The 26715-nt window shown below is 39.6% G+C and overlaps 3 protein-coding genes and 2 long non-coding RNA genes across 6 annotated transcripts in view; 2 read left to right on the top strand and 3 right to left on the bottom strand.

Moving 5' to 3' along the window:
* LOC127530463 (uncharacterized) overlaps positions 1-22785 on the top strand; it is a 31590-nt gene extending 8805 nt beyond the window's left edge. Inside the window, exons 2-3 of one of the 2 annotated variants that reach the window (XR_007937033.1) lie at positions 20472-20506; positions 22462-22785. This is a non-coding gene — a long non-coding RNA (uncharacterized LOC127530463). Of the gene's footprint in view, positions 1-3606; positions 3642-20471; positions 20507-22461 lie in introns of both variants that reach the window. The other variant, XR_007937032.1, reaches the window with a different exon arrangement.
* LOC110972118 (GTPase IMAP family member 8-like) overlaps positions 1-26715 on the bottom strand; it is a 323852-nt gene that overhangs the window by 157585 nt on the left and 139552 nt on the right. The gene's annotated exons all lie outside the window — the stretch shown is intronic.
* LOC110972346 (uncharacterized) overlaps positions 1-26715 on the bottom strand; it is a 185039-nt gene that overhangs the window by 51425 nt on the left and 106899 nt on the right. The gene's annotated exons all lie outside the window — the stretch shown is intronic.
* The window catches only part of LOC127530457 (uncharacterized), a 105189-nt gene that overhangs the window by 8708 nt on the left and 69766 nt on the right, over positions 1-26715 (bottom strand). The gene's annotated exons all lie outside the window — the stretch shown is intronic.
* On the top strand, positions 7002-12774 carry LOC127530464 (uncharacterized). Its single transcript, XR_007937034.1, has 2 exons — positions 7002-7342; positions 12026-12774. It is a non-coding gene; the product is annotated as an uncharacterized LOC127530464 (long non-coding RNA).

Genomic DNA, 26715 nt, shown 5'->3' with positions numbered 1-26715 from the left:
GCAGGATCTTCTTCAGCTCAGTTTTGTTTTCTTCCAAAATTTGGACGTCCATCTCCAACTTGTTGTCGTAGGTGAGGACTACGAAGGTGTGGCTCCAGACGTTCTCTCCAAAGATCTCCTCCATCTGCCTCACAGTGTCTTGTTCTTCATTGATTTGGGGCCCCACCTTAATGACCAGCAGGAAGGCGTGGGGCCCTGGGGCTGACATGGCGATGCATTTTAAGATCTCCTTCTGTATTTCTAATTTTTCTGAGAGTCCAGGAGTGTCAACGATGGTCACCTCCCAGTCGAACACCTTCTCCATCTGCAGACAGCAGTGAACGTTCCCTGAGGAGAAGAAACACAGTTTACACCAAGTTCCAAAAAGTTCATTACCTCCACTGGACAAAATGTTTGATTGTTTGTCACCAAAACTGGCTACACCTGGTCAGTCACGTTCTGTTTGTTTGTTTGTCTCGTCAAACTGTCAGGTCCCAGTATATAAATGTTTTGCTTGACCAAAATGCATTACTTTCACAACCAAATTCTGGAAGCATTATCGTGGCCAAGATTAAAGGTGGAAAAGGTACTCTTTCAGAATCTGAGATAGGTCCAGACAGCATCGAGACAGAACTGCTAGCTGTGGTCCTGGCCCTTCAGGAATGGAAGCGCTGGTTGGAGGCCTCAATGCATCGCTTTGTGGCCTGGACGAACCAGAAACTTTTCATATCTACAAAATGCTTCCTGACTCAGCTCTTACCAGGCTCAGTGGACTTCGTTCCTGGGATGATTTAGTTTCACCTTTAACTACCAGCCTGGTCCCAATGACATGAAGCCCATCGGCCCCTCGCCAAGTCATATCCCCTGAGGAAGACTTGAGGGTGAAAACCATTAACTCCTCCTGTGTGATGGGAGTGTCCAGTTGGGAGATCAAGCAGGTGGTCTAAGAGGCACAACGTGACCATCTACTCCATGAAAACTGTCCATCAAATCGCCTGTTCCAATGTCTGTGTTTCAGTGAGGACATTCTTCCTCTGTGGGTTTTACAGAACCATTGGCCTCCTTCGTCAGTGATTCAGTTTTCTCCACCTGTGCCTGTAGCTAAGCTTCACACAGAGCTTCCTCCATCCTCCTCCAACTTCTTCCTGAACCACACCATCCCTGGTCCCACATTACTGGTCTACCTCGCTCTGAAGGTAACACCACAATCCTCACTATCTTAGATAGAAGCAACACCTTTCGCAAGAAGCACAGACTGCATTTACTTGAACTGGCTTGCAGGTTGTCAACAGCCAGTATTGTAAATTATCTTTGATAATATTTACAAGATTTATAGTCATCCCATGTTACCTGATGATGAACTGGCAGCAGCAAAACCAGTACTGAAGGCGTCTCTTTCCAGTATGATGTTTCCACTGGAGCTCTTCCCTGATCCAGTCTTCCCAACAAGAACCAGTCTGAGGTCTGGCACAGGAACAAAGAGACACAAAACATCCCATCTGCTGTTACAAGCTACAGATGTTAAAGGATTGTTGAAGTTCATTGCCACCTGCAGTATTTCCTTTTTACGTTTCTCTTGGTTGTTTGTGGGTCATTCCACTTTTCACCGCTGCTGTAAAGTTTCGGGGAAATGAGTACAAAACTGTGTACAACGAGCTAAGCTCGAAAAGAACTAAAATGTGTCCAAAATGACTCAAATGTGTCCAAAGTGTCTGCATTTCTTTTTCAAACATAGCTGAAAAGTTGTTCAGCATTACTAAAATTTGTTCAAAATCACCCCAAAGATCTCCAACATGACTGAAACCTTGAAAAACCTCAAACTTCCTGGAGATAAGCTGTACAAGGTTATATGCCAAGTAATGATGAAAGAAAAAGTTATTTTCTCCGAGGGTTGTTTCGTGAAACCTTAACTTAACATATAGGCGCATTTGTGTTTTTTTTTTTTTTATTTTGTGCTGTGTTCTTTTGTTAAAAACACAATAAAGCCATCCATTTAAAGTACTCTTGATTTTATACATCTGTGAAAAAAAATCAGTGCGTAAAAAATATTTTTTTCATCCTGTAATTGCACCATCAACATCTGTGATCTCACCCTGGATGACTCTATCCTTGCAGGAGTAAACTTTGTTCTCTACAGCCATCTTGGCCACCTCGTCCAGCAAATCCCAGACCTGCTGGTTGTTGTTGAGGACGTAGCATCTGTCTTTAACTCTACTGGGCAGGATCTTCTTCAGCTCAGTTTTGGTTTTTTCCAGAATTTGGACGTCCATCTCTGACTGAATGTCAGAAGTGAGGACTATGAAGGTGTACCACCAGACATTCTTTCCAAAGATCTCCTCCATCTGCCTCACAGTGTCTTGTTCTTCATTGATTTGGGGCCCCACCTTGATGACCAGCAGGAAGGCGTGAGGCTCCGGGGCCAACATGTTGATGCATTTTAAGATCTCCGTCTGTATTTCAAACGTTTCCGAGAGTCCAGGAGTGTCAACGACGGTCACCTCCCAGTCGAACACCTTCTCCATCTGCAGACAGCAGTGAGCGTTCCCTGAGGAGAAGAAACACAGTTTACACCATGTCCCAAAAGTTAATTTCCTGTCATATATGTTGATGTAACCTAATAGTTTTATTAGCGTCTGCATGTAATCAATAACTGACCGTCAAATCAATTAAATTCAGTATGGTTCAAAAACATTTTGACAACATTTATTAATAAATACATTTTGATATAACTGTACATCTTAGAATAAAGTGCAGAACTTGACAAAAATAATGACTGAACAACCTGAACCAACTTAAATACATCTTTAATAGTACCTCAGTCTACAAACAAATTAAACAATTGAACACTTTAACATTTTTACCCTGTCTTCTACCCCTGCTGCTTAATGGGAGAACTGAGCTGTAGTTTGCCCTGCAGTATTTTGAATTGTGGCCTGAATGGTGTCAGGGTCGTTCTCAAACACATTTGGTGCTCTTTAGTTATAGTTGTAATAGTATTATAGTTGAAAAGCTGCCTCACAGCTGTATGTTGAGCCAAACATGGTCAGCATGTTTTTCTCTCGGTGTTGATTTATATATTTTTCTTTTTGTCCATCCTTCTCTCTGTTGCTCTCCTCTCAACTGTTTTCTGAAGGCAGAGCTGCGATGTTTAGCACCAGAGTCTTCATTGGCTGAGTAGTGTCATGTGGGGTGGCTGAACTGGTACGTAACTAGTCTGTGTGTTTCCTGAGCTGATAACCAAAGCAGCAAACACTGGAAAAGCTGCACTGGTAAAATAGAAGTGACCCATCAAATTTATTATCACATTAGAATTGACTGATTATAGGTTCGGGTCCATATAAGATGGCGTCTGGATCCGCTTCTGGACCTCGGTCCAGCAGTTAGTGACCCCTGGTGTAAATTATAAATGATGAAACTTCAAGTTTAACTTCTCTGAAATGTAGAATCAACAATTTTTCCAAGCGCACAAAGGCATTACCAATCCTGGACAAAAGGTGGCTCCACATGGAGTAAACATCCAGTGTTACCTGCAGCAGCACCGCCAGTACTGAAGGCGTCTCTTGCCAGTATGTTGTTTCCACTGGAGCTCTTCCCTGATCCAGTCCTCCCAACAAGAACCAGTCTGAGGTCTGGCACAGAGAGACAAAACATCAACTCTGGTGGTAAAAAATGTGATATTTTCATTTCTTTTCTGCTGTTCATGTTAACTTTTCCAACTACTTTGCCTCTGTTTTAGAAATTAAAGGAAATGAAGACAAAACTGAATCTCAATTTAAGCTCCAAAATTATTTGAAATTTGCCCAAAATGATTGAAATTTATTTTGCCAAAATAAGTCAAAGTTTGTCCCACATGACTAAAAACTTGCCCAAGATTACTCCAAAAATGTCAAAAAGTATTAAAATATTTGGCTAAAATGACGTGAACATCACCGAAGCAGCGGAGAAAGCGTCAAGATGGCTCAGGATCCAGAGAGGAGAGCCATGGGGGGAAGCAAATGCTACCTGTACACAAGCTGTGACTTGATCAACCGCAGCTGGGTCGCCTGGGCGAGGGTGTCTAATGTTGAAAGACCCGAAACACCCTATGACCCCAGGTTACATTACTGATGATGTGTACAGGTGCATCAGAATCATCTGGTGTTTTTAAGAACATGAAAGTTGTACAGAATGACTTGTGCGTGATTCAATTTTTTCCCCCGAAATGTCTCAAAATCGGTCAATAATGACTTCAAGATTGTCCTTACATTAATTTAAAAAACTCAAAAACCTATTTTAAAAAAGCTAAAATGACTTTAATATTGTTCAGAATGATTGTAAATAATGTAGTAATAAAATTATTGTGCATGTAGTTGACAAATAATGAATATAATTTAACAGCGTCTTTCAGATTAGTAAGCTGCTCAGCCATGTTTTTGTAATTTTACAAATGAATGAGCTGTTAACTTGTTGACATCTACATCTCTGTTGTCATGGTTACTCGCTGTAGATATATGCTGATCCAGCACACTGAAAAAAATTCCAAACTTCAAAATACTAAGTTGGTTTTCGCTTTGACGAATTAATGATGATATTTTTGGCCACAGGAAATCCCATTTTTTCCACATTTTTGTCTGTTTTTGCTTGTACTTGTTCATCGTTTCAACGTAAACTGTGTAAATCATTTTAAGAAGCCAACACTGCAGCAACAGCTTCTTACTTTACAATAAAAAAGTCCAAACACAGCCGAACTGTAGTTTCTTGGACTTTTCTGTCATTTTTGCCGTTTTCAAATCTTCCCAGGTGTTCGTGTTTTTCGGGGTAAACAGGTTCATACAGTCAATAGAATCAAGTTTTCATCCAGAATGATCAAAGAAAAGCTGGTGATTGTGAAGTCAGTTCAGCTCAGTGAGTTTCAGCTGTAATACCTGTGAAACGCTGCTTTAGTGAACACTCCTCCTCCAGTGGCCACAGATCGTTAACTTGGTTTTTAGCCTCCTCGAAACTATCAAAAGTCCCGATAGCTGGTTCACCCTGGTGGCAGAACTTGAGGTTCTTTCTCAGTTGATCAGCATCGAACTTCAGCACCTGAAAAATAAATACAGCAGAATGACAAGACAAGCTAAATTTTTCATGTTTATAAAATGAGACTAGTTGAAATTGTTAATACAAGCTGTAACTTCAATATAAAGTTACTCAATAGTGCGTGATTCCATGATTCAAATTAACTTTTCTTTTTAAAGATGCTTTCTGATGTACTGGACAAAACAGAGGTTGCACAAAAAAGGGACTTTTTTTTTTAACAACTGTGGGTGCATTAAAGACTTCAGCAGTTTCCAGAGAATAAGCAGTGAAGATACCTGTTTGCCCACATGCAGAGCGATGGTGACATGATCCCAAATATTAAACCGTTTTTTGTTACACTCCTGAGCATACATCTGGTTTTCTCCCGGTCTCTCCACCAGTTCATACCTGACAGGAATGTCACACAGCAACAAACAGAAATATTATCATCAACTACAACAACTCAAGTGACGACAGCTTTCATAATGTCGATAGATTCTCCTATTATTCATGTTCTGGTTTCGGCTCGGGCTGCACAGTGGCGTGATGGTTAGCACTTTCGCCTTGCAGCTAAAAGATCCCCGGTCATATTCCCAGGATCTTTCTGCATGGAGTTTGCATGTTCTCCCTGTGCATGCATGGGTTTTCTCCGGGCACTCCGGCTTCCTCCCACAGTCCAAAAATATGCTGAGGTTAATTGGTTACTCTAAATTGTCCGTAGGTGTGAATGCGAGTGTGATTGTTTGTCTGTATATGTAGCCCTGTGACAGACTGGTGACCTGTCCAGGGTGTCCCCTGCCTTCGCCCGAGTCAGCTGGGATAGGCTCCAGCCCTCTGCAACCCTGATGAGGATTAAGTGGTGTATAGATGATGGATGGATGGTTTCAGTTACTTCAGCTGAGCCCGTTACATTTATCTCTTTGTAGGTCTTACCTGTGTTCATCACTCATGGCATACGGCCTCCAGATGAAGTAGCCGTCTTTGTAAACACAGACGGCGTGGGGGTCATCAACCAGCAGAGGATAATAGTTAGAGAAGAGCTCCTGATTGTCTGGACTGTGGACCAACACAGTATGCTGCACTTCCTGTTTGTGCAGGACAGTTTCATAGACCCTCATGACCGGCTGATCTCCAGAGCAAAACTGAAACAACAACAGAAGTTTTACTGGAGGACTAACACCTGACTGTACAAGAAGGATTCATTCATCAGAGTCTGTAAATGTACCAACAAAACACAGATCATCACCTCTGATGGCAGCTTATTACTCACCGCAGGACAGCTGACATTATATGAAGAACTGAACTTGTAGATACAGTCATGAGCAAAAGTTACCATCAGACCAAATGTATCATGGCAGTCTAGATTTTCCAGTGACTCCTATAACTGGATTTTCTATGATGGAACCATTGAAACACATGCACTTTTGTCACAAAAACAAACAAACAGAAAATACAATCACGTATTTTGGTTCTTTTATAGATTTATTGAAGGTTTTTGGGAAATATGCCAAAATCTGTTTGGTCAAAAATATACAAACAGAAATTTTATTTGCTTTGTTTGGTGAGCTCCTCAGACTTTCCCACTGTAGTTTCTGTATCTGAGTCTAACCAGTGGATCAAGTGGGTTCTATTTAAATTTGGCTCAGAGGAGTCACCAGTTCACCACCAATCACTCAGAAAAACTTCAGACTACACTAAGAAAATTTGACTAATTTGATCATTCCAGTTGCTGTATGTGTTTTTGACCCAGCAGATTTTGTCATAGACAGCAGGTATTTAATAAATCTATGAAAGAACTGAAATGTAAACTTTGTTTTTGTGATAAAGACGCATGTGTTATTGATTCAATCATGGAAAATTCAGACTTATAGGAGTCATTGAAAACTCTAGATTGGCATTATATAAACATTATTTACAAGTGTACAGAAACTTTTGTTCACCACTGTGTATTAGAAAGGATTTTCCAGAGTTCCTACCTGCAGGCTGTAGGCCTCCAGTACGTCCTTCAGGTTGAAGGTGAAGCGGTATGAACCCAGTCTGGACTCCTCTGAGAATGCTGGAGAGCTGGTAAACTTATAGAGGAAGCTGGGATGCATGGCGACCTCATCCTCTGTGACGTTTCTGAATTTCTGTTGCAGGAGCCTCGTCTCAGCTGACTTCACCTCCTCATGGCCCACAGCCAGACTCCACCACAACAGGACGCCTGCATGTGGATCATCTGAGCCTCCGTATGGAACTCTGAAGCCTTCGTCCTTCCTGATGCCACTCAACCCGTCTTGATCTGTGTCGTGTTTCAGACGAGTCACATGGAGCTCCGGCTTTGGTGAGTTTGGGACGATGTTGTTGCAGAGGTACTGGTTTCTCAAATGTCGAGCTTCCTGCTTCAAATCATTCAGGTTTAAGTGTCGACCACTGACGAAATGTTCTTCATATCCTCTCCTGTTTCTCCGTGTCTCCATTGGCATGTTTAGATGAGGATGTTGATCAAAAATACAAATATAAAGTATCTGCTGTGAGGAACATGTACTGACGCTCTGCTGCTGTGGAGAGGAAAGTCTTATCTTTTATGCATGTGTAATTCAAACCGCGACCTGTAGAACAAATTTCAAAGTTCAGGCGCCTCTGGAAACAAAAGTGAAACTTAAAGTGAAAACACACACAACAGATCGATTGTGTGTAAAGTGGGATTCTTCTAAACACTTTAATACAACAAAGATGTTCCTGATTTCACAGTACAACACGTTTATGTTTTGCTGGCCACATGACAGTTCAGTTGCCTTCAGTTGTTTTCTTTCTTTGTACTTATTTGTGTCCATTTGTGGTAATTTTGCTTTTATTTGTGGTTGTTTTGTGTCTCTTGGTAGTAATTCTGTTTCTCTTTGTGGTTATTTTGTAGTTATCTGTTATTTATAGTCATCCCATTGAGTTATAATAGGCAATACATAAAAAGTAATAATCCCAATATAAGTAAGAACTGTTTTTGTAATTTGGATATATTTCCATTTTCTTATCCCAAATATGGACTAGGATGTTACAGGGTAATCTACAGCTTGTCTTTAGCACTCATTGTGTGTCTATGGTTGATTTGTGTCTCTTGGTACCACAACCACCAGAAACTCAGCATGTTTGATCGAGTTCTGGGTTCTCCACATCCATCTTTCTGCTGTTAAGTTGAAGTATCACTCGAGGGCAATCAAAGAACACAAATGTCTGCCACAGCATTATTTAATGGTCTGATCTGTCTTAGGGATTGACACAACTTAAGATGACAAGTCAAACAAATGAAAAACAGCAATTAACTCCCCTTGAAAAAAATTGATATTCGTGTAGACAAAAAACACACACTTTGCACATTTTGTGACTGACAAAGATTGTTAGTATGAAGTCAACACTGTAAAGGAACTCATTAAGCACAAATACCACACAGTCCTGTTAAAATGCCCTTTGAACAGTACTTTTGTACGTGTCCGAAATCGAATTACTTGCATCCTAAAAGAACATTTCAGAGTCTACTGACCGGGCTATAACCAGACACACTATAGATGATGACAGCCTTCATATTCTGTTTAAACTATAAGTGTGCTTACATTGGTAATTCAGTTACAAATATTTAAATTAAGCATTTATACCCAATGTAAAGTCATAAATTAAAATATCAAAGCCTTGGGAGTATTTTAAGCCTTAAATGGAGTCTGTCGGTGCATGAATGTCAGAGCAGTAAAATGTTAAAGTCAAGTTTATTTAATTAAAGTTTCATTTGTTCTCACATTTTAAAAAAAACAATAGAAAATCAACAATTACACACAACAGCACAAGAATTCATAGCACACATCTTCTTAGCATGATTCACATTTAGTTTTGGAGCCATGATTCGTATGAATTTCGTATCTGCAGCTTGTACAGTTAAATCTTGAAAAGTTGGTACAGATGCCATGATCTTATGATTTGAGGGTAACCACTCTGCCAGCTGAGCCACAGTCACTGCAAGCTGTAGAAAAATTGGAAGTAGTAATTAGAATGAGCTTGTAACGCTAGCATTAGCTAGCCTGAACATGCTAGCATTAGCTAGCCCACAACAAATTGAGGTGCAACCAGTTTAGTTGGTTATTTGTGCATCTGTATTCAGTGCCATAGGAAGGACTTTGGTTGTTACAGCAGACAGAGTCTCACCATGAGTAAAAATGCACAATAAGGAAAATATAAATTGCAAATTGTCCCATGCAAAGAATTTACCAATGTTAAAGTGATTTATGTGTAGGGTAAATAGTGTGCAAGAGTAAACAAAAAAGTGTGCAATTATAAACTGTTAGGCCTGCCTCTGCAGGCTCTAGATAGGGCCCCTCCTTCCCTGTGTATTAGCTTCCTTTTTAGGTGTGCTGTGTGTTGCGGCGACAGGTGAAGGCAATCCTCTGCAGCTAATCAGCAGAAACAGGAGCAGGTGCACCAGTGTCAATCAGCCCATTTCTCCTCACAATATAACCAGACTCTATTCACACTGTTGCCAACTCCTCAGTCAGGAAAGTTGCTGTTGGCTATCCTAAAAGTTGCTCAATGATGTCATTGCCTAATTTGCATGTAATTGTAATCAACATTGTAGGAGAGAGGAATAACGTTGAGGAAGAGACCAAAAAGTGAATATAAAACACCCAAAATATGTTTTTGTACTCGAGGCTAAATGCTGTGGTTTATTTTAGCATGACAGTGAAGAAACATTTTCATTTATATCCCGCTCCGTAAGTCTGTATGGGATCTGTAGTGTGTCAAGTGGGGCCTAGTTATTTGAGATCCCAGGAGCAACCACCACCTAAATAAAAGCTTTAAGCAAACCAATGAAAAGTTAAAATGAGAAACTATATAAGTTAACCACATGATTATGCTTATGCTTGATGCAAGAATGATTTTAATAGGCTGATATATATTCTGGAAATGATAATTGCTATAGAAGAGAATGATTTAAAATAAGTTATTTGATCATGCTAAGAAAAATGATTTAAAGAAGTGATTCAGTGTAACTAAGTGAGTTTTGAATGGAAGTAATCTGTGCTGTTCTGAGCTGTATGCAGACAGGATGGGAAAAGCAGAAGTCTCCTCAGAAATGAGGAACTTGGAGTTTCCACAGGATGACAGGATGGGCTCAGGCCTACATTGTCATGACAACTGAAGTGTGTGTAACAAGTGGATGTGTTAACAGAAAAGATGGAAAGAATGATGTATGCGTGATAGGAAGAAGGTTGTGTCTTAAACCTATGAATTAATTACCTGGGCGTACCTATTAGTTAGAATTGTGTGTGAAAATGTGTATGTGCTAAGCTGAAGTCGAGCTAGGGTATAAAACCCAGAGACACAGACACTGAATTGGGAGTTCTCCCCCGGAGGGGAGAGATGCTGCTCGCCGGAGCTGCCGGGGAGCATCGCCAAAGTTCTGAAGAGTCGACACCGGACCCTTTTGCCCAAGAGACGTGAAGACAACGCGGGACTTAGGCTCCAGAGTTCGCTGAGAACATCGTTGGAGGCAAAGTCTTTTTCTGACTTTGTTCAACAAGCGAAGACCACACTCTGCCAGACAGAGAGTCCTGAGAGGTCTGCAGTTGTCCAAAGAGATGAAGAGAGGCAAGCACCCATGGCATCCAGAGAGGCACAGGAGGAAGCAGCAGAGGGCTGCTCCACTCCAGGGGCTGGAGGACCCAGTGACCCACCGCAGCCTGATGAGACGGGGGCTTTCCACCACCACCATCCGACTGAGAAGACAGCTGAGACGCCCGCACTTGTGTTCCAGCTGCTACTAAAGATAACTGCCAGACCAACGATTGGCTTTCGGGACCTCTCCACTCCCCCTGCCTATGAAGAACACCCTCTGCCCACAAAGAAGACTTCGTACCGAGTCTGCTGGTCCACGGAGGAGTTCAACTAGACGCAGGTCAAGACCGGGCGTGGCAGCTAAGGCCTGGCTGTCCGCTCTCTCTCCTAAATTTACTAATTAGAGAAGATTCTTAGGTACGCTCAATTTAGTTACTTTAGTATAATTTATAATCAGAAATAATTAAATTGTTTAATCATGAATTAATGCTGTGCCCCTGCTAATAATTGCTTAATAAAACGCTATATTGCATTTAAAGAGAAGTCTAATGAAATGATTATGATTCACCTATTCTGCATAGTGGTAAAAAGTTAAGTTGATTGTGTGCATTAAATCTAATGGTTCTTAAAGGTTACTTTAATCCAACTAGTTATTTAAACATTACCCCTGGGGTTAGTTATCCAAACCTCTAAAACGAACCTAGGAATATCAACAAGTGCCACAGTTTTAAGAGGAAAGCTGTCGTTAACAAACGTGGTCAATAAATCAATTCTACTACTTAGGTGGGCTGCTTAGTAAGAGAGTATTTATTGGAGTAAGAGGGGTAAGACGTTTGGAAGAAGACAGTTAGGACCTAGGTGAGTATTCCTCGACACCAGCTTAATTATTCTGCTGAAACCTGTTAGGTGGAATACTAATAGGCAGATAGAATCTAACCCTTTAAACGGAGAGCTGGTCCTGATTTAACCTGAGGCAAGGGTTAAAGAAGGCTATACTGAACGACAAGTGACTTTGTGCATGCGCGATTCATCTGCCACCTGGCCGTGGAGTGATGTGGGTCTCCCCCTCCCCTCACTGGGTCTGCTGCGGGTTACTGGACTGACAGCCTGTGCTTTGGGAGGGGGAGAAGCTCACAGCAGCACCTGCTGCTTGTTGAAAACAGTAACTGCAGAATGAGCCGTGTTTTCCTGTCAGAGTCTCCAAAACAGCAGAAAAAGTCGCTAGATTTGTCGCTAGTCGCTTTTGACAAAAAAAAGTCGCTAGGAGCTTTGAAAAGTCGGTAGATTTAGTGAGAAAGTCACTAAGTTGGCAACACTGTTCACCTCTCAGATGACGGATTGTGAACTTCCACTGTCAGTTCTCTGATAAAGATTCTACAACCTTAACTCCTGACTGAACCTCAGTAACCCAGTTTCTGCTCTTCCTCAGTTTTGGACTCCACCTGCTACTGTCTGGTCTGACTCTTCGGCTTCATCTTCAGCCCAAATCCATTTCCCTCTGGACACATTGCCTGGTTCATCTCTGCCATCTCCACATAACCCAAGCCCCTTATTCCTTCTCCTGTCATTGTAGCCTCTGCCTTCAGCCCCCAGACAGCCAAGCCTTCAGCTCCCAGTTTACCCCAGTAAATGTCACAGTAGCAGTGCCTCAGTCAGAGCAGTCACAGGTCAGGTTTTCTTGTGTTTTTAGCCTACAGAGGATTATTGCCCTTAGCTTGAATTTTGTTTATAGACTACTGTTTGCTTTTTAGTCACCGTATTTCTGTAGCCTTAGCTTAGCTTTAGTCTCAGAATTAGTTAGCCTTTTTGTTCTTATAGTCGTCATAGCTTAGTGACCCCTTTGTTCCAGGTGAGAGTTATCTTGTGGTACTGTAGCTCTTTGTTACTTTCAGTATTTCCTGTATTGTTGTATCCTATTTGAGAGTTTCCCTAGTTAATGTAGCTGAACTTTTTGAAATGCACCTTAGTTTTATTATTGTGTCCTAGTGGGTTTTTCCATCTTGCATTCCTTCCAGGTGTTACCTGCAGTATGTTTACCTTAGTTTAGTCTGCCAACCTCTAGGGGCAGTGTAGTTTTCCCCAGCTTAGTTTCCTTAGGTCCCCAGTTTAGTTTCTGTGGGTCGATAGCTGGGATTTGTACTTCTGTTTGAGTTTGTTGTAAATAAATCATTAATACTGCATCTGCTTCTCGTTCTCTTTTCCTGAGCTCTCATGCAAAACCAAACACAAACTAAGGAGGTTAAGAGACTAACGTTCTGAAAAATGTCGATAAATGTAGATTCTGAATTAAATTGAGTTTGTAAGAGGAAGCAGAAAAAATTTTAATGACAGGTTTTTAGTTGACCCATACCTGCTTTATTTTAGTTGTTTGATCCACTGTTCTTTAGCTCTTCCTGTTTAACAATTTATCACATTTTATCATTGTCTTTGGTTTTTATCCTTTTATTGTTACAAAACAGATTTTATATATATGAAAGGTGCTACATAAGTTTAACATACTTGAGTTAACTCCTGTTAATGAAAATATTTATAAAACTGACTAAACTGTATTAACCCTTGCATGGCATTCTGGTCTGTGGGACATCTTTTCATTTTTCTAGCAAAGAAAAATGAACGATTAATTATTTGTTCCAACTCAGATTCATTGGCCTTGGCTCATTTTCTGTGAAGAACATATCACAACACATCAATGACCACACACACTGTACATCTCCTACACATTTATTACATACAGGATGCTTGGCTCCACTGAACTCAGGGGCAATAAAAATGTGGAAATTTTAGGTCCTGTGCACCTGCACTCTGTCCTCCTGTCTGGGCCTGGTGTTTGTGTCTGCCCTGTCATTCCTGCACAGTTTTGCAGCATTGCTACAAAATTCAAGCACCAACACCTGCTCTCCATCCCAGCTGCAAATTGTTGGTGGGACACAATAAATACAGCTTCACAGTGTGGTTCCTTATCAAAACTAATCAAGATGGCCAGAAGATTCTCTCTTCAGAGGGCCTTGGAATGGATAATGGAAGAAAGGGAAGCTTTTGATGATGTAGAGGAAGAGGTTTCAGAAAATGAGGATCACATTTCTGAAAATTCAGAGTCTGACAGTGACTCTGAAGAAGAAAATGAGAGTGAGCATCAGCTAGCTCTAAAGACAAGCCACAGGACCAGTCCAGCAGCAGCAGTGAAGAAATGTGGATGTCAAAAAGTGGTGAAATTTAATGGTCTTGCTCAAAAGAGTCACCCCGCATGACTGCGAATGTGATTAGGATGCAACCAGGCCCATACACATGGCAGTGACTCACGTGGAGGACATCAAGTCTTTTGAGCTTTTCATCCCAGATCCCATTCAGAAAATTATTGTGGATTGCACTAATTTAGAATGAAGACGTGTTTTTGGAGAGAGGTGGAAGGAGATGGACCAAACCCATTTACAAGCTTACTTTGGGCTTCTTATCCTTGCTGGAGTTTTCAGGTCCAAAGGGAAATCCACAGAAATTCTTGTGGGATGCAGAAACTGGCAGAGAATTTTTCCGTGCAACAATATCTCTGGAAAACTTCCACATAATTTCCAGCATTATCCGGTTTGATGACAGACCAGCTTCACGGCAGAGAGAGAAGCTCGCTGCCATCAGGACAGTGTGGGACAAGTGGGTGCACCGAGTCCTCTGGTTTTAAAATCTTGAGTTTTAAAACCCCTAAATGATGCCATTTAGAGGCCACTGCCACTTCAGGCAGTATATACCATCTAAACCTGCAAAATATAGTATAAAGATCTGGGCCGCCTGTGCTGCCACCTCCTCATATGCTTAGAACTTACAAGTCTACACAGGGAAACCTCATGGAGGAGCCTTTGAGAAAAATCAAGGAATGAGAGTTGTCCTGGACATGACTCAGGGACTCAGTGGACACAACATCACATCCAACAATTGTTTTACCTCACACAAGCTGGGACAGGAGCTCCTAAAGAGGAAGCTGATCATGGAGGGAATGATACGGGAAAAACAAGTGTGAGCTCCCACCACAACTGCTGACAACAAAGAACAGACCTGTCAAGTCTTCCAAGTTTGTGTACACGGCTGACACGTCCCTGGTATCCTATGTACCAAAGAAAGGCAAGAATGTGGTACTCATGAGTACACGGCACAAGGATTTGAGAATCTGTGGCCAGGAGCATAAAAAAAACAGTGATCATCATGGATTATAATGCAACAAAAGGAGGGGGGACACATGGACAAGCTGGTGACTACCTACAGCTGCAACAGGAGGACCCTACTCTGGCCTTTGTCATCTGGATGGCACTGAACCCAAGAGTGGAGCGCCTTCTACCTTAGTGGAAACCAAATTATTCCCTTCATTTTAATGCCTGGTACAACGAAAGGGACAAATATAATGAGAGCAACAACAGTTCATTGGAGCTTAATTTCAGAGCTGATATCAGACATTTTCTATGCTTTTCTTGATAAGAACCAAAATCACTTCAGTTCTTCCATCAATAGCTATGGCATTGTACTGACAAAAACAGTGCTTTTAGACATTCCATGTTTTCTTTTCTGTCTGTTTTAGTCACATGATCCACACAGGAGTTAGTATTTGATTGCATAACCATTGTTTCTGATGACTGCAGCCATGCGTCTTGGCATGCTCTCCACCAGCTTCTGACAGCAGCTCATTCCTGTTGCACAAATTCAAACAAATTTGCTTTATTTTTGGGCTTGTGGTTCTCATTTTGATTTTGCGTTTGATTATTTTCTAAAGGTTTTCAGTTGGATTTAGATCTGGTGATTGAGCAGCCAAGGCATGGTTCCAATGTTCTGGTTCTCCATCCAGGCTTCAACTGACATTGTCTTGTTGGAAAATCCAGTCATTGGAGGCAGGAAAGAGTCTGTTTTTAGAGTAGTCCTGTACATGACTTGGTTCATTTGCCCTGTTCCACCCAGACTGAAACTACCCCAGATGGTCACTGATCCACCCCCATATTTTACTGTAGGGGAGACAGACTGGTCTGTAGCTTCTCCAGGCTTCCTCCTAACCAGTAAGTTGACTGGAGTGGGCATCAAGTGAAAACTGGAGTCATCATTGAAGAGAACCTTAGTCCAATCATCAACAGTCCAATCCTTGTGATCCCAGCAAAGAGTAACCGGGCTTTCCTCTGCCTTTCCTTGATGAAGAGCTTCTTCCTGCCCTGTGTGACTTCAGACCAGCTTCAAGAAGTCGCTTTTGAACGATCATTGCCAAACAAGTCACGCTTCTCCACAGTGTCCACTCATTTTAAGGTCCCTGGAGGTCTGACAACAATTCCTGACACAGGAACAGATGAGTGCCATCTGGTGGGTAGAAAGACATTTCCTGCCGTGACCAGCTAGCAGTTTGGTAGAACCATGTTGGGTTTGTTTTTTCTTGATGTAATGAACGGCTGTCTTGGAGATCCTCAGTTTTTTCACTACTTGTCTCTCACTCATGCCAATTTCCAGAAGGACCAAGATGGCTGCCTTTGTGGCTTCACATAATTCTTCAGTTTTAGGCATTATATGAGAGCTGACAACTTGGAAGTTGTTCTACAGCTTGAAACCGTTCTAGGCCTTTGCATGAGCTGTGCTGTTTATGACATGAAATGTCCTCTTATTTACCCTGGGAATACAATGAAGCTGAAGCATGAGAGGACATAAAGTATGATGGAATCAGCTGCATTTTTGTCGTGTTCATTGTATTTTTCAGGTAGTATACCTTTAGTGGTACCAAGCATTAAAATGAACAAGAAATTCAGAAAACAAGGATGGTCTAATGATTTTTTCCTTGACTGTATGTATATATTTTATTTATTGATTCTTCTCTGTGACTTTCCAGGTTATATAGAAAGACATTTAAAAACACAGAAAGTTTAGGAACACGAAACCAAAGATATCAAGTGCACTGAGCCCAAACGTGAACAAATATAAGTGGAAGTGTGAAACAAAATAGGTAATTTTACAAAAGTAAGTAAAAGAGATAGATGTAAAGCAGATCCAAATTCAGAACAGGAAATTACCATATTTATATAATTGAAAACAATAAGATGCAATGAAAATAAAGTGACTGGATTAAATTAGATGAAGTTGAACTTTATCGTCATTGAACAGACTACAAATAATAAGACAAAAAATGCAGCTTCACATCTAATCAGAGATGCAAACAAGAAGAAGAACAGATGAATCAGTGTGATGATTATTAATGGAAAACAATGGTTCAAAACAAACTCTGTTGACCACAAACTAAAAATAAAATCGCAATTTTTTAACCAGTGATATGAAATTAGCAAAATATGTCCTTTCTTATGTAATTGTAAGACAAAATAGAAATATGTAAATACATCTTTAGTCACTGCCATAGTGGTTTGGTTGTTACAGCAGAAAGAGTCCCACCACCATAAATAAAAATACACAATAAAAACAATATAAACTGCAAAATGTCCCATGAAAAGAATGTACCAATGTTAAAGTGTTTTATTTGTAGAGTAAATAGAGTACGAAAGTAAACACAAGAATGTGCAATTACAGGTTAAGGAGGTTAAAAGATTAAGGTCCTGATTGTCAGACAAAAACGTGAATAAATATAGATTCTTATTAATTAAACTAACACCTGTCAGTGAAACCTGTATATCCTAAAAACATTTCAACTTCGTCCATACGTACAACTTTGTACATCATAAACCTAATTCACTACTGATCACACAGACCTAATAATCAATAATTATTTGCTGGATTGTAGTTATGAAGCTGTGATTGGCTCATTGTGGTCACATGACATCCTTTAACTTCCTCATTAGTATAGTGGACAGTATTTCCACCTGCCCCATGGAAGACCGGGGTTCTATTCCCTAACAGGGAGTTGGTATTAGTGTCAGTAATTGTGTGATTTGGGGGTTTTTTGCATGCAAAGTTTTGTTAACAATAATATCAATAAATTCTAGTTAATTTTTGGGTTTATTGGTTTCCTGAATCCTGGTTTAGAAGCTCAGTGTTGAGTCTGTCCCCATCTTGTCTCTGCCCTGCTAATAATAACTCAGCAGAGTGATCCTATGATGACATCTAGCTGTCATTAAAAGCAGCTCAATTATGGACAACTTTAACTCTAAACACAATTTAAACAGGTCATTGATATAACAATCCACCCACCATGTTTGTGTATTTATCAAATCAAACTGGGTTAAGGTTTATTTATTACACATCACTTGAAAATATTAGATTTTTATGTCTTGATTATTTGTTCTAGACACAATTTGTGTTTCAGATTCAGATTCAGAAAACTTTATTTGTCCCCAGAGGACAATTAAAACCATATAAAAGGACAGCATCTTTAGTTTCATTCACAACTTTAAGATGAGATAAAACTTTAATGATGATAATTAAACTGAATCTTGAATACAGAAATCTACACCTGAGCTGCTGTTTACCAAAGGTCAGAGATACTGATAAGCAGATTAAATACACATTCACACAGTTTAGTGACTTTACTGCAGCAGCTGGTCTGTTTTAGCCTGCATTACAGTTTAAACTCCTCATTGGTTTAGGGTTATAGTTTGTTCTTCTTGTAAGAAGAATATAAAGTTGTTCACACTTCATTTAGAGTCAGACTATGTACTGCTTTGAATTGTGTTTTAGTATTAATTTTTTTCTTGCTCGCAGAAAGTTTTAAACTGCAGGACTGCAGTCGAAGCAAAAAAACAAAAACAAAAACAAAAAAAACAAACTGTCTCACCGCCAGAAGAAAAGATCTAAATCTCGGAAAGAAATCGATGAACAAAACCAGAAACAGGATGAGGAGCCACAGATGGGTGTTTGTTGATTTTCTATTTTGTGCTGCGTTGTTGCAATTTTGTTATGAATGGAAAGAAAAAACAGAATAAAACCTCCATTTAAAAACATTCCATTGGAGGAGTAAATCAGTGGATAAAAACTGATTTTTCTTCAATCTGTTTTCACACCATGAACATTTATCATCTTCCTTTTTCAGGTTCTGTCCTGGACAGGGCAGAACCTCCATCTATTTGCAATGACCATGTTTTCCATGTCGTTTAGTAAATAAAAGTCAACCCAGTCACTGTCTTTGATGTTCAGGTCGTAGTATCTGTCTCCCACTCTCTGCTGCAGGATCTCCTTCAGCTTGTCTTTAGCTGCTGCCACCTGATGCTCGGTGTCCAGTTGGTAGGTGAGGACTACATATGTGTGGCTCCAGACGTTCTCTCCAAAGATCTCCTCCATCTGCCTCATGGTGTCTTGTTCTTCATCCATTTGGGGCCCCACCTTGATGACCAGCAGGAAGGCGTGAGGCCCCGGGGCCAACATGTCGATACATCTCCTGATCTTACGTCTCCGTTTTTCTGAGAGTCCAGCAGTGTCGACGACGGTCACATCCTGTGCCATCTTTAACTGTGACTGAACAAATTAGTAAGTGGATCAGTTAAATAAGTTAAACATGGATTAAAAGGTTGAAATGAAGAGTTCATTTGCAAAAACAGGTAACTCCGTTTTCAGAAAACTCATTTTTTTTATTGTTTACTTGAGATAATAATAATAATAATAACACTAATAATTTATTTTTTCTCTATTTTGTCATGTATTTTTCTACTGAGTAAAATCCACTCAACTTCAGTTTGATTGATATTATCTAAGTAAACAATTTTAAAAAAAGTTTTCTGAAAGTTTATCAAAACGGAGTTATCTGTTTTTGCAATTGAACTCTTCTAAGAATCTAAGCAAGCTATTCTCATTTGTGTTTTCAAACAGCGTCAGAGTGAGCGCTCTTCTTTCTAGTTTGGTTTTCAGAAGTGGTGACAGTGTGAGCGCTCTCACTGCTCTGCTAACCTATCTTTGAGGGACAGACAGCCATGATGGACAGAGCTAATTCATGGTGTTGATCATGTTTTTACGATACACTTCTGCCCAATTGGAGATCATTTGTCTGCCAGTAAAATGTGTACATAAGCACCAAACATGAATGTCACATTAGAAGTTTTCTGTTGTGTTTTGTGAAGTCGTCAAATTGTGTCTTTTACTGTATATTGCAGATTAATTGTTGGTAGAAACTTTACACTCAGTTAAAGTACATGTGTAATACTTACTGTCTTCATGAATATGTCAGTGCTTGTATATTGATTGATTTAATTCCTCTGCAATGTTTCAGTTTTGCCATATTGATCCAACAGCCAAGACTCAAGTAAAGTACAGGAAAAACAAGCACTGTGTGTTTATTTGAAGACTTTTGAAATGTTAGCTAGCTGTCTAGATCTGTCAAGATCACGCGCTGCAAGGACAACATACCCCCAATAGGTGCTCCTTCTTCGTCTGCAGACAGCACTGAATGTTTCCTGAGGAGAAGAAACACAGTTTTCATGTTTTTAAATGATAAAAGGTTTGTACATATATAGCGCCTTCTACCTTAGTGGTACTAAAAGCCAAAAACAATGTGTTTCTCATTCACACATCAAAGGCAACAGAACTTCCATACAAAGTGCTGTCTGTCATCAGGAGCAACTTGTTATCAAGAGGAGCAAGTTGTTGGAAGATACATTCAGCACGGTGAAACATCTTTGTAAAGTTCATGTACACAGTTTTGTGTTTCGGTTGTTTTTTGGTTTTGCATTTCCCCAACTCTTCTCACCTGCCCCCTTTTTTATATTAACCTCTTTCCATATTTACTGAGGGTGTGCCTTGGCTGTTTTCACCTGGCTGATCACACACCTGGAGCTCACCTCATCCCTATATTAAACCTTGACTCCTTCTGCTCTCCAGAGCCACATTATTCTGTGATTTCAGTATTTTCTGAAGGCGTCTCTTCCCAGTATGATGTTTCCACTGGAGGTCTTCCCTGATCCAGTCCTCCCAACAAGAACCAGTCTGAGGTCTGGCACAGAGAGACAAAACATCAACTCTGGTGGTAAAAACTGTGATATTTCATTTCTTTTCTGCCGTTCATGTCAACTTGCCAACTACTTTTCCTCTGTTATAGAGATTCAATGAAATGTGGACAAAATTGAATCTCAATTAAAGATCTAAAATGACTTGAAATTTACATAAAATGATTCAAATATCTTTTTTGCCAAAACAAGTCAAAGCTTGTCCAGCATGATGAAAAATTTGTCGAAATTTATCAAAACAATAGTAAAAGCTTGTCAAAAATGACTTGGAACTTGTACAGAATAACTAAAAACTTGTACAATGTGACTCAAACATTTTTTTTCCAAATTACCTCAAAATTAGTCAACACATGGACAAAACTGTTGGTACCCCTCAGTTAATGAAAGAAAAACCCACAATGGTCACAGAAATCATTTGAATCTGACAAAAGTAAGAATAAATAAAAATTCTATGAAAATGAACCAATGAAAATCAGACATTGGTGTTGAACCGTGGTTTAACAGAATTATTTTATGAAATAAACTCATGAAACAGTCCTGGACAAAAATGATGGTACCCTTAATTTAATATTTTGTTGCACAACTTTTGAGGCAATCACTGCAATCAAACCATTTCTGTAACTGTCAGTGAGACTTCTGCTCCTCTCAGCAGGTATTTTGTTCCACTCCTCATGAACAGACTGCTCCAGTTCTCTCAGGTTTGAAGGTTTCCTTCTGCAGACGCCATGGCTACAGGATTTAGATCAGGGCTCATAGAAGGCCACTTCACAATAGTCCAATGTTTTCCTTTTAGCCATGCTTGGCTGTTTTTAGCTCTGGGTTTTGGGTCATTATCCTGTTACAGACCCATGACCTGCGACTGAGACCAAGCTTTCTGACACTGGGCAGCACATTTCTCTCTAGAATACCTTGATAGTCATCAGATTTCATTGAACCTGCACAGATTCAGACACCCTGTTCCAGATACAGTAAAGCAGCCCCAGAACATAACAGATCCTCCATGTTTCACAGCAGGGACACTGTTCTTTTCTTCATGTGCTTCATTTTTGTGGCTGTGAACATAGAGCTGATGTGTCTTGCCAAAAAGTTCCAGTTTTGTCTCGTCTGTCCAAAGGACATTCTCCCAGAAGCTTTGTGGTTTGTCAACATGCAGTTTGGCAAATTCCAGTTGGGCTTTTTTATCATTTCTTTTCAACAGTGGTGTCCTCCTTGGTCGTCTCCTATAAAGTCCACTTTGGCTCAAACAACGACTGATAGTGAGATCTGACTCTGATGTACCTGGACCTTAGAGTTCACCTTTAATGTCTTTAGAGGTTGTTCTGGGCTCTTTTCTTACCATTCTTATTATCCGTCTCTTCCATTTGTCATCAGTTTTCCTCCTGCAGCCACGTCCAGGGAGGTTGGCTACAGTCCCATGGACCTTAAATTTCTGAATAATTTGTGCAGCTGTAGTCACAGGAACATCAAGCTGCTTGGAGATGCTCTTACAGCCTTTACCTTTAACATGTTTGTCTATCATTTTCTTTCTAATCTCCTGAGACAACTCTCTCCTTGTCTTCCTCTGGTCCATGTTTAGTGTAGTACAAACCATGTCACCAAACAGCACAGTGACTAATGTAACCCTATGAATAGGCTGACTGACTGATTACAAGCTTGTAGACACCTGTGATGCTAATTAGAGGACACACTTCGATTGAACATGTTCCTATGGTCACACTATTTTCAGTCTTTTCTAGGACTGTTTCATGAGTTTATTTTTTTTAAATAATTCTGTTAAACAAAGGTTCAAAACAGTGTCTGATTTTCATTGGTTCACTTTCATAGAACTTTTATTTATTGTTACTTTTGTCAGATTCAAACAATTTCTGTGACCATTGTGGGTTTTTCTTTCATTAACCGAGGGGCACCAATAATTTTGTTCACATGTGTAGAAAATGATTACGAGCAACTTTTCTGTTTTGGGTGATTTATACAGGAAAAGGGAAGCGGAGTGCTGCTGTGGATCTGCTGCAGTGTCTGGAGAGGTCAGAGGAACGGTTCTTGGAATAGATCAGAAGACACCAAGACCTGACCACTGCCATGCTCCAGAACATCCAGAGGACGGATGAAAACCTTGGTTGATCTGATGAGACGATCGTGTCTGGTCCCAGAAATAAACTGCATTGTCCACTACTTTTACCTTTTTCTAGAAAAAAAAAATCATATTTTTTGTAAATTCTTTTACTTTTGAGTTATTTAAGTTCACTTGTTTTGTATTTTACTTTTGCCATTCGGGTCAATAAAAATAAATTTGTGTTGAGTGATGCATGTTTTGTGGACAGCAGACTACAGAGACTTTATTCAGTGTTCAGTGCACACTTCTATGTAGACACATTTTGACACATAATCAGTTGTGTTTTTCAACCAGATTCTTACTCTTAAACATATCAGCAGCAGATGTTGTTTTTTTACTGTCACACCAAGCTAGATAGATAAACTGCACTACAGCAGCAGATATATTATTCACAGCTTAAAGGTATTCTGGCACCGTGCCGAATTTCCGGCGTGCAACGTTTGGCTCAGAAAAAAAAGATAGGACTACATTGTCAATGGAGTTCATCTACCAATGGAATGAGGGGAACACAGCTTTTGCTCTAAACCAAGCTAATATCAGTAGCCAATGGGAGTAGAGTGGGGGCGGGTTTTACAAAGATGTTGAGATCCAGCTGCAGTTGAGTCCATACCAGAGTTGTGTACGCTGATGAGGAACATGGAGAACAGATTTTTAAGCCAGGGGAAGACGTCCTCATCAATAAACCACTCACAGAGCGCAGTACTCCACCAAGGCTGCTCAGTTGTATCGTTTCCGACAGATAAGACCCAATATGTCTGCAGTGATGGAGTTATCACGTTTGCCTCATACAAGCAGGTCCCTGGTTCAAGCTAGGTGGAAACATCTTTTTTAATTTTTAAAGTCAAGTGAAGATAAAACTTTACTAGTCGTTAAGGAAATTCTTTTGCCACATGTTGCTCAGGAAAAAAACATAACATAACTTAAGAAATGCAGTGCCTGAAAGTATAAAGCAGTGAGATATGAAAGTAAGTCAGCTAAAATAAATCAGTGAAAAGTACAGCTGTGCTCATAAGTTTACATGCCCTGGCAGAATTAGTAAAATATGTACCATTCTTTAATGAAAACAGGAATGATCAGAACAAATACAATAAATAACTTTGTCTGACTGCTAACCCTAAATGAAAGAAAAGTTTTTCTATGATTAAACATGTTTTCTTTAACCTCTTAAGCCCTGGCCATATTTTCAGAAAAAAACGCCTAAAAAGACATACCCAAAGTAAATGAAGAATTACTCCACTATAAAAAAGTTCATATGCATGTTCTTGGTGTCCTTGGACATCTCGGGACTTCAGAGAATGTATTCCTGGTGTAAAAAATGTTGTGTCTGTCACTATGCCTGAGTAAACTGGAATAAACCAGAGGAGAAATGTGAAATTTGTATCCTCGCCTGATTTCTCCCCCTATTTGACAGAAGATAACACTATGCCAACAATGATTTTTGGCATAGTTGGCATAGATGGTGTGAAAATCGCGGATTTCACACCATCAAGGTTTAAAATCATCTGTAAATACTAACATTTGCACTAAAATGCACATCCGAGCTTATTTTGTGACCATTAGAGTATAAACTTTGATCAACAATTGAAAGTAAACACAGTTGTCCTGTTTTACTACTTCTTTTACTGTGTGTATTACTTTCGGGATTTCTTCGGCCCACCCGTGGGCCGACCGGGCTTAAGAGGTTAAAAAAAGGACAATATGTCACAAATTTTGCCAAGAAGGAAACAAGGAGAAATATAATGATTGAGTTTATGGAATTATTATTATTATAAAGCTCATAGTGATATTTTCACTGAAAGTACATTGCACTACCCGATGATATTTTTGGCTCCTTTATACACTTTTCTAAGAGCAACATAATGTTTCTGTTTTAATGTTTCGTTAACAATAAAGGAAATAGCATTCATATTTTTTGTGGCAGTTTGTTTTTAACATGAAGAACTTCAAAAGAAAAGCAAGAGAAGAGAAACTGTCTTGTGATTTCCTCTCTGGGTTTAAAATCCTGCTGACAACGTGGGACTCTTTTGGAATGCAGCAAATCAGGAATGAGGTCAGTACTCAAGAAAAATCAGAAACAACATTTCTGTTTCTTTGTACCAGTCAGTAAACATGTTTATTTCTGCTCTAAGGTTGGATGTTTTAACACGGAGGTTTGTGAGGATTGATTCTTGTTGGATCCAACCTCAGGGAGAGTTTCCTTATTGACTGTTTATAGAACAGTTTTTTTTCTTTATTGATTCTTCTCTCTGACTTTCCAGGTTCAAGTATTTACAGAGGAAGAAATTTAAAAAAATGGAAAGTTTAGGAACGCAAAATCAAAAATATCAGCCCAAACGTGAACAAATGAAAGAGAAGGAGCACAAATTAAGAGCTAATTTTAACAATATACTATCAATAAGCAAAAGAGCTACACCATGTAAAGCAGATAAAAAAAATCAGAACAGGAAATAACCACAAATATACATGACAAGAATAAGTTACAACTAAAAAAGTGACTGGATTAGATTAGATTAGATTAGGTTGAACTTTATTGTCATTGAGTACAAATAATGAAAAAAAAATGCAGTTTGACATCTAATCAGAGATGAAAACAAGAAGAAAAACGTGCATAAAGTCAGAGTAAACATCTGATAGAACACAGTTATGAACATAAACACAGATAGATGTGAGGACAGATGAATCAGTGTGATTATTATTAATGGAAAACAATGAATCAAAACAAACTCTGTTGACCCCAAACTAAAAAAAAACTGTAATATGAATTGATCTAAATATGTCTACATCGTCACTTCCACAGCAATTTGGTTGTTCCACCACCACATAAATAAAAATACACAATAAGAAAAATATAAATTACAAAATGTGCAGCATAAAGAATGTACCAATGTCACTTTTTGTTAATTTTTTTTGTCTCGCACACTATTTACACTGCGAATTAACTATAACGACTATTTACGCAATTACAAATTAAGGAGGTTAAGAGACTAAAGTTCAGACAAAAATGGAGATAAATGTAGATTCTTATTATTTAAATTAATTCCTGTCAATGTAAATATTTATAAAACTGACTAAACTGCATTTAAACATTTCAACTCTGTAAACATCGTACATCATAAACCTAAGTACCAAAGTTTGAGGTTGTTGGTTTCCTGAATCTTGGCTCAGTATTGCTTTGAATTATTTGATATTGTTTAATGTTACGTTTTTTTCTTGCTGTCAAACAGTTTTAGACCTACAGGGCTGCAGCCAAAGCAAAAAAAAAAAAACAGTCTCACAGCCAGAAGAACAGATCTAGGTTGTTGATCCTCAGGGCCAGTGACCTCCTAAATTAACTTAATCAATTTCCAGGGGATCACTGGACCAGCTCTCCATCTAACGGGTCCGGTTCTACAGCCCAGTGAGTTCTGACTCAGAGGGATGCTGAAGAACGTCTAAGCTGGTATTCTAGGAAAACTCGCCTAGCTTCTCTCTGCCTTCATCCAAACGCCTATCCTACCTCCTCTGATCATTAATTTAACTGAGTAGCCAATTTGGAATGTTTAAATTAACCACCAGTCACATCTGTTAACGGCAGCTTTTCCTCTTAATGGCTTTTGGACTTGGTAAGTTGCAGAGCTTAAGGACAATTAGACAACCCCTAGGATATGTTTGTAATGGACCACCCCCGGCCCCTATGACTAGGTAACCTAACAGATCCTTTACTGTTGTAATGCACACATTAACCTGACTTTTTACACTCAGAGCAAGATATATATGTATTTAACTAACCAGAGTGGTAGGGATAAATAGCACTTCCAATCCGTTGACTTTGACTGCAGAATAATGCTTTATTGAAATATATCTCAGCAGGGCAAAAGCAATAGCCAATAAATCACCAGACAAATAATCAAACATTAGTTAATATTCAAATCACTCATCATGATTCCTGACTGGTACTATGCTTTCAGGTAAGAAGAGTCATAATGATCACCCAGACTATGTAATTTGGAGGGGGAGAGCAGATGGTGTGGCCACACCCGGCTGCTCACCAAGAACCCAACGAGCCACTGAGGCTCACCGGAGTTCAGGGGGAAGCTGGAGAAAGTGTTCAGTCCAGATTTAGATCTGCCTGTATTC

This window comes from Acanthochromis polyacanthus, chromosome 17 (genome assembly GCF_021347895.1).
Source record: "Acanthochromis polyacanthus isolate Apoly-LR-REF ecotype Palm Island chromosome 17, KAUST_Apoly_ChrSc, whole genome shotgun sequence".
NCBI classification, from domain to species: domain Eukaryota; kingdom Metazoa; phylum Chordata; class Actinopteri; family Pomacentridae; genus Acanthochromis; species Acanthochromis polyacanthus.
This window is presented reverse-complemented; position numbering and strand designations above follow the sequence as displayed.